This window comes from Oratosquilla oratoria, chromosome 30 (assembly GCF_046742065.1).
Source record: "Oratosquilla oratoria isolate Oo_2021 chromosome 30, ASM4674206v1, whole genome shotgun sequence".
Taxonomy (NCBI): Eukaryota; Metazoa; Arthropoda; class Malacostraca; order Stomatopoda; family Squillidae; genus Oratosquilla; species Oratosquilla oratoria.
This window is the reverse complement of record NC_134806.1, coordinates 43,256,513-43,264,012: the sequence shown is the minus strand read 5'-3', so window position 1 is coordinate 43,264,012 and position 7,500 is coordinate 43,256,513. Positions and strand designations below refer to the sequence as shown.

General features: G+C 50.1%; 1 protein-coding gene across 3 annotated transcripts in view; it reads right to left on the bottom strand.

Moving 5' to 3' along the window:
* The window catches only part of aralar1 (calcium-binding mitochondrial carrier protein aralar1), a 525,272-nt gene that overhangs the window by 391,097 nt on the left and 126,675 nt on the right, over positions 1–7,500 (bottom strand). The window contains exon 1 of one of the 3 annotated variants that reach the window (XM_076212854.1): positions 4,276–4,324. The exons of the other annotated variants lie outside the window; for them this stretch is intronic. The gene's annotated coding sequence lies outside the window, so the exon portion shown is untranslated. Of the gene's footprint in view, positions 1–4,275; positions 4,325–7,500 lie in introns of those variants that run through there. 3 annotated transcript variants of the gene reach the window in all.

The following is a 7,500-nucleotide window of genomic DNA, read 5'->3' as shown; positions in this document are numbered from 1 at the left end:
AACACAATGAATATATAATATTGCATCAATAACAACATTAAGATTAGAAAACACAGTGTGGGTGAGGAAGAGGGGAGACTCGGATGGAGGGAACGAGAGGAAATGTCGAGGGTGAGGGGAAAGAAGAGAGGCAGGGAGGGGGGGGGGAGGGAAGAGTGTGAGCGTGGCAAGGAGAGGAAGGGAGAAGAGGGGAAGATATTCGAGGGAGAAAGAAGAGGAGATAAGAGAAGAGAGAGGGACAGAGAGAGAGAGAGAGAGAGAGAGAGAGAGAGAGAGAGAGAGAGATAGAAGGGTGTGCAATGAAAGATGAGAGAGAGTGAGCGTACGATAACACAAAAAAGATAAAAACGTAGAAAACGAAGAAGCAAAAGGGAGCGAAAGGAAGGAAGGCAGGAAGGAAGGAAGGAAGGAAAGAGACAGCGTGAAGAAGAAGAAGAGAATGAAGAAGAAGAAGAAAAAGAAGAAGAGAATGAAGATAAGAAAGAGAACCGGACATCGTAGGCGGAGTACAGGGGGAAGGGGGTAGGCACGAAGGAAGGGGAAGGAGAAAGGGAGGAGGAGGAGGAGAAGGAAAGGGGGAAGGAGGAAGAGGAGGAAAGGGGGCGGAGGAGAAGAGGAAAGGGGGCGGAGGAGGAAAAGAGGAAAGGGGGAGGAGGAGAAGAGGAAAGGGGGAGGAGGACGAAGAAGAAGAAAGGGAGGAAGAGGAGTAGGAGGAGGATGAAGAAGAAAAGGAGGAGGAGGAGGAGGAGGAGGAGGAAGAGGATGGGAAGGTACGGATGAGCAAAGGAGGAAGTAAAGAGGAGGAGGAGGAGGGAAGAAAAAGAAGTGGGAAGAAAGATGAGAGGGAAGGAAGGAGAAGGAAGAGAGGGGAAAGGCGAAGGGGGGGAGGAAAAGGTAAAGATAAACAAGGGAAGGGAGGGAGGGAAGGGAAGGGAAGGGAGAGGAGAAAGAGAAGGAGGGAGGGAAGGGAGAGAAAGAAGGGAAGGCAGGAAGGGAAGGAAGAGAAGTGAAAGTAGGAGGGAAGGAAGGGAAGGGAGAGAAGGAAGGGAGGGAGGGAAGGAAAGAAGGAAGGAAGGAAGGGTGGGAGGGAAGGAAGGGAAAGTGGGAGGGGAGGGGAAGGGAGGGCAGGGTGAGGGATGGGAGGGAGGAAAAAGGGAAGGAGGGAAGAAGGAAGGAGGGAAGGAGGAGGGAAAGAGGGAGTGATGGGAGAGGAGAGAATAAGATGTGTAGTGTGAGGGGAGGGAGGGAGGGGAAGGGAGGGGAAGAGGGAAGGAAAAAGGGATGGGGGAAAGGGAGGGAAGGGAGGAAGGAAGGGAGAAAGGGAGGGAGGGGAGAGAGGAGAGATGGGGAGAAGGAAAAAAGGGAAGGGAGAGAGGAAGGGAAGGGAGAGAGGAAGGGAGGGGAGAGCGGGAAGGGGGAGGGAGGGGGAGGGAGGGAGGGAGGAAACGTAGTGGGGGAGGAAAGATAGGGAGGGAAGGGAGGAGAGATGGGAAGAAGGAAAATGGGGAAGGGAGAGCGGGAGGGAAGGGAGAGAGGGAAGGAAGAGGAAAAGGAGGAAGGAAGAGGGAAGGAAGGAAGGAAGGAAGGAAGGAAGGAAGGAAGGGAAAGAGAGAGGGAAGAGTGTTGTTGGGAGAGGAAGCGGAAACTGTAAGGTCCTGGTGATGGACGAGGAGGAGAAGGAGGAGAAGGAGAGGAAGGAGGAGAAGGAGAAGGAGGAGGAGGAGGACGAAAATTTGCCGGCGGCGGATGATGAAGAAAAAAAAAAAAAAAAAAAAAGAGAAATAGTACGAAGAGGAGGAGGAGGAAGAAGAGGAGGGTGAGAAACCTGAATTGGAGGAAGAGTAAGAAGAAAAAAAAAAGGAAGAGAAGGAAGAGGAGGAGGAGGAGGTGGAGGAGGAAGAGGAGGGGGAAAGATTGGTGGCGGCGAAAGCAGAGAGGAGACACTGGGCGGAGGAAGAGGAGGAGGAGGAGGAGGAGGAGGAGGAGGAGGAGGCACGGCGGCTGCCGCGACAGGAAAGATGGGAGACCAAGGAGGTCGGAGGAGGAGAGGGAGGGAGGGAGAGGAAGGGAGAGTGGAGGAGGGAAAGGGAGAGAGGGAGGTAGAGGGGGAGGGAGGGAGGTAGAGTGGGAGTGAGGGAGGGAGAAGGAGGGAGGGAGAGGGGAGACGGAGGAGGGAAAGGGAGGGGAGACTGAGGAAGGTGGAAGAAGGAGGGACAGGGAGGGGGGGAAAGGGGAAGGAGGAGAAGGAAGAGGGAAAGGGGGATGGGAGAGGGAGGGAGAGGAGGGCGGAAGTATGGCTTCAGCGTCTGAGAGAAGAGTGAGAGGGAGAGGATGTGAGAGGGAGTGAGAGAGAAATGGATCTCATAAAGGGAGAGGAAGAGAGAGATGGGGGAGTGAGAGGAGTGAGAGGGGGTGGGAGTAGGAAGGGGAACAAGAAATATACACAAAATCTAAATCACTAAGAAAAGACATCAAGAACACGGTGCATGAATAATGATGATGACGATGATGATGAAAATGGGAATGATGACAGTGATGATGATAATACTGACAATGAGGTGATAAAGAACAAGGGAGGAGGAGAAGGAGAGGGAGGAGGATGATGAGGAGGACAAAGACGATGGACCGGGTTAGGTGGAAGGAAAAGAGGAAAAGGGAGGAATAGGAGGAGGAGGAGGAGGATAAAGAGGAACTCCGGGAAGAGGAGGGGAGGAGGCGGTGGAGGAGGAGGAGGCGGTGAAGGAGGAGGAGGAGGAGGAGGAAGGGGAGGGGAAGACGGAGGAGGGCGGCGCCGGGATTCGGCGGGAAACAGGAGGCGGAGGAGGAGGAGAAGGAGAAGGAGGAGGAGGCAGATGTGGAAGCGGAGGAGGAAGCTGAGGAGAAATTATAGGAAGAGGATGCAAAGCAGATGGAGGAGCCTCAGGTGGAAGGGGGGGTTGGAGGAGGAGGGAGAGGAGAAAGAAGAGGAGGAGGAAGAGGAGGAGGATGAGGAGGAGGGGAAGACTGAAGAAAAAGAGGAGTAGGAGGTAGAGGATACGTGGTAAAGAGAAGCGAAGAAAATTGAGAGGCAGCTGGGAAAAGAGAAGAAATGGAGGAAGAGGAGGAAGAGTAGGAGATGAAGGGGGGAGGAAGATGAGGAGAACGAGGAGGAGGAAGAGGAGGAGGAGGAGGAAGAGCAGGATGGAGGGTGAGAGTGGGAGAAGAAGAGGTGGAAGTGAAAGAGAGGGAAGAGGGTGAGGTAATGGGAAAGGGGGGTCGGAAGGAAGAAGAGGAGGAGGAGGAGGAGGAGGAGGAGGACGAGGAAGAGGAGGAGGAAATGGAGGAGGAAGGGAGGTGGAAGGGAAATCTGAGAATGAGTTCGAAGAGACGAACGGGGATCGGGAGGAGAAGGAGGAGCAGAAGGAAGGGGAAGAGGAGGAGGAGGAGGAGCAGGAGGAGATAAAAGCGGAAGAGAAGGCTGAAGATGAGGCAGGGGAGGCGGAGGGGAAATCGGAAGGAGGAGGTGGAGGGGGCCCGGGAGGAGGACGAGGGTGGGAGAGGAAGAGATGGAAGCGGGAGAGGAGGAGGAGTGTGAGTGAGGGTGGGAGAGGAAGAGATGGTAGAGGAGGAAAAGCCTGAGGATGAGGTAGAAGAGGAGGCGGAAGGGAAATCGGAAGAAGGAGGAGGAAGAGGAGGAGGTGTGGGTGAAGATGGGAGAGGGGAGGTGGAAGAGGAAGAAGGCTGAGGATGAGGTAAAGGAGGCGGAAGGAAGTGGAGATGGAGGGGAGGAGGAGGGTGGGAGAAGGAGGAGGGTGGGAGGAGGAGGAGGGTGGGAGAGGAAGAGGAGAAGGCTGAGGATGAGGTATAGGAGGAGGCGGAGGGGGAAACGGAAGGGGAAGGAGGAGGAGGAGGAGTGTGTGAAGATGGGAGAGGGGAGGTGGAAGAGGAAGAAGGCTGAGAATGAGGTAGAGGAGGCGGAAGGAGGTGGAGGTGGAGGGGGTCGGGGAGGAGGAGGGTGAGTGAGGAGGGTGGGAGAGGAAGAGGTGGAATAGGAGAAGGCTGAGGATGAGGTATAGGAGGAGGCGGAGGGGGAAACGGAAGGGGATGGGGAAGGAGAGGAAGGAGGAGGAGGAGGTGGGTGAGGAAGTGGAAGAGAAGGCTGAGGATGAGGTAGAGGAGGCGGAAGGAGGTGGAGGTGGAGGTGGAGGGGGACCGGGAGGGGGAGGAGAAGGAGGAGGAGGAGGAGGAGGGTGGGTGAGGGCGGGAGAGGAGAGGTGGAGGGTACAAGGTGCTTACTACTGGCGGCGTGAGCGTCCCTTCAGTCTTGTAACGTTTCTGGTAGTGCAAGCGGTCCTGACCTCTTTAGCATCGGCCTCTACACTCACCACCTAACAGCCACCATACCACAACCACCACATATACCGAGCTGACGAAGGCTGGGCTTGGAAAGCGGGGGCGACTATCGGTGTTCGAATCTTGAGAATATAAGTATTACAATGTGGAGTTTATGGCAGTGGATTCCTTCTTGTCTCTGCAGGAGACAAAAGGGCATCAACGCAAAGCGATTCGATTCGGTCCAGTGTTTCAGAACCTAAAGACCTTCTTCGGCGTCCCGAACTGGAAGACCCACGGAAGGTCCTGGAAGGAACGTTCCAGGAGACGAAGACCTGGCTTTGGAAGGGGTTGGGGTTGGGACTTAGCGAGTTGTGTGATTTTTTTTTTTTTTTTTCGTCTTAATTCTCCTCCCTCTCCGCCGTCCGTCCGGGGAGGGGGGCCATCTTGTATCTTTGCAAACACCCTCACGAAGACGCGTCCTGCAAGTTCGCTGTCTTCGCCCTCAGATAGCACAGTTCCTCAAAATTAACCTCGTGTTCTCTTTGTATTTATATATAACATATCATATTCGACAAAGAGTAACTCGAACTCCTCCTTCCTGACTACTTCGAGTCCTTCCCCTCTTCCTTTCTGTGTCCTTCCCCGTTTCGCTAAGGCCACTTCCTTCATTCGCCAACGACCTTCTCCTTACGAAAGGTACCTTTGTCAAGAATCTTTAGTGAACGCCCTTCCCACCTTTGTCAAGACTCCTCAGTGGAAGTCCTTCCTTCCACTGTGACAGGTCCTTCCTTCTTTCACGAAGGGCCTTCCCTTCCTTCGGGAAAACTCCTTCCGTCAGAAGTCCCTCTCCCTCGTAGTGTTGCGTCCCGTGCCGAAGAAGACCCCCGAAGGATGACTTTGTCGTTTACAGAAACCCAAATACTTCGAGATCGACTTCGTCAAATAACTAAAACTTCGTTATCTACTTCGTCATATAAAACGAAAGATAACTGTTTAGCGTGGTTATAGGGGGGAAAGGGAGAAGGGGAAAGGGGGGAAGGGGGAAGTGGGGAAGGGGTAGGAACATGCGACTACGAAAAAAAGGGGCGTGGGGTCCCCTTAAAAAATCGTTACTAGTTAAACACTTCGTTATCTTAAACCCGTTCGTCAGGGTAACCCCTTCTCTTAACTGCCAAGGATTTTATTCAAACGAGTCAAAGAGTTAAGTGATATGATGAAGCAGTTTAAGAATTTCATTTTGGTTAACGTTAGATGAGATTTGTTGTTCTTGTTCAAAGCTGATGGGGGGTGGGCGTGTCTCCAGTACAGTGACAGTATCCAACGTTCTAAAATGTCAGCAACATGTCAGTGCTGTATCAGCAACATGGCAGTGATGTATCAGCAACATGGCGGTGATGTATCAGCAACTTGTCAGTGATGTATCAGCAACATGGCAGTGATGTATCAGCAATATGGCAGTTCTGTGTCAGCAACATGGCAGTGCTGTATCAGCAACATGTCACTGTTGTATCAGCAACTTGTCAGTGATGTATCAGCAACATGTCAGTGCTGTATCAGCAACATGGCAGTGATGTATCAGTAACATGTCAGTGATGTATCAGCAACATGTCAGTGATGTGTCAGCAACATGTCAGTGATGTGTCAGCAACATATCTGTGATACATCAGCAACATGTTCGTGATGTATCAGCAACATGTCAGTGATGTGTCAGCAACATATCAGTGTCATGTCTGCGATATGTCACTGACATGTCACCAACATGTCAGCGCCATGTCAGTGATACGTCAGCAACATGTTAGCAACATATTAGTGACATGTCAGCCGGAAACAAATAAACAAGACAATACGTTCAACATACACGATTCCCGAGTCACGCAAGAAGCTTTAAAGATTTAACTAAAATTAGCTAAACTAGACTGAGGATTAAACGCGAAAGGTTCCTTTGCCCCTTCCAAGACGGTTAACCCAATTTTGTTAGGAGGTTAACTCGACTGGGAAGCGGTTTACGACCAAAAATCAGGACTTCATATTTCCTGAAATCCACCTTTCAAGCTCCTAAAATGTAATTTCAGGTCAATCAAGGTTTCAGTCACTTGACTTGACCCAGACTGTTTATTCAGTCAAGAGACGGGACCACACGAGGACAAAGGGGGTAAAACCTTGAAACACTGCGGGGGAACTTGACCTAGTTTTATTTTGGTTGAGGTCAAGTCTTAATCTCATTTAAACTGTTGACTCTACAACTGGTTTACGTCTAACTGGTTTAACTCTACCAGTATCTCAGTTAAATTTTAGGTCCAACAAACTGGTTCAAATCTAACTGGTTTAACTCTGCCAATATCTTAGTTAAATTTTACAACCTACAAACTGGTTTAAGTATTACTGGGTTAACTTTACCAGTATCTCAGTTAACTTTTGGACCCTACAAACTGGTTCAAGTGTAACTGGATTAACCACTGTCTTAGTTAAATTTCACAAACTATAAACTGGTTTAAGTATTACTGGTTCAACTCTACCAGTATCTCAGTTAACTTTTGGACCCTATAAACTGGTTTAAGTTTAACGGCATCTCAGTTAAGTCTGTAAACCCTATGTGACGCAAACAAGTGACGTCACAACACGCACGGGGCGATGACGTCACGCCAGAGACATTAGATCCTTTCAAGAAACAAGTCATCAGTGACGTCAGATCATCGATGACGTCAGACCAAACATTGATGATGTCACACGAAAGAATCCTAAGGCGGTTGTAAGAAGTGATAACTATATATATATATATATATATATATATATATATATACACTCGAATACACATATATTTCACTGATTAGCTAGACTTTATATAAAAATTCTAGGTTCTACCCCTATCGATGACGGCCACGTTATTTGGTTATCCAAGCAAAGAGGGCAAAGGTGATAGCCTCCTGGCGCGAGATACTGAAAAATTCGCCTGACGTCAACCAGAATAAATATGAAGTGTATCTTCACAGAGAAGGGTCCAAAAATAGTCCAAAACATTGGCTCTATGTCTTAAAAGATTGGATGCAAGTCCATGACCTAGATAATTTCTAAGTCCACAAGATATGTTGTTTAAGAAAATAAATAAAAGTAAAATAATAATAATAATAATAATAATACAGGTCCAAGAAGACCTGTCCTAGGTCCAAAATGCTTGGACTTTGGTCC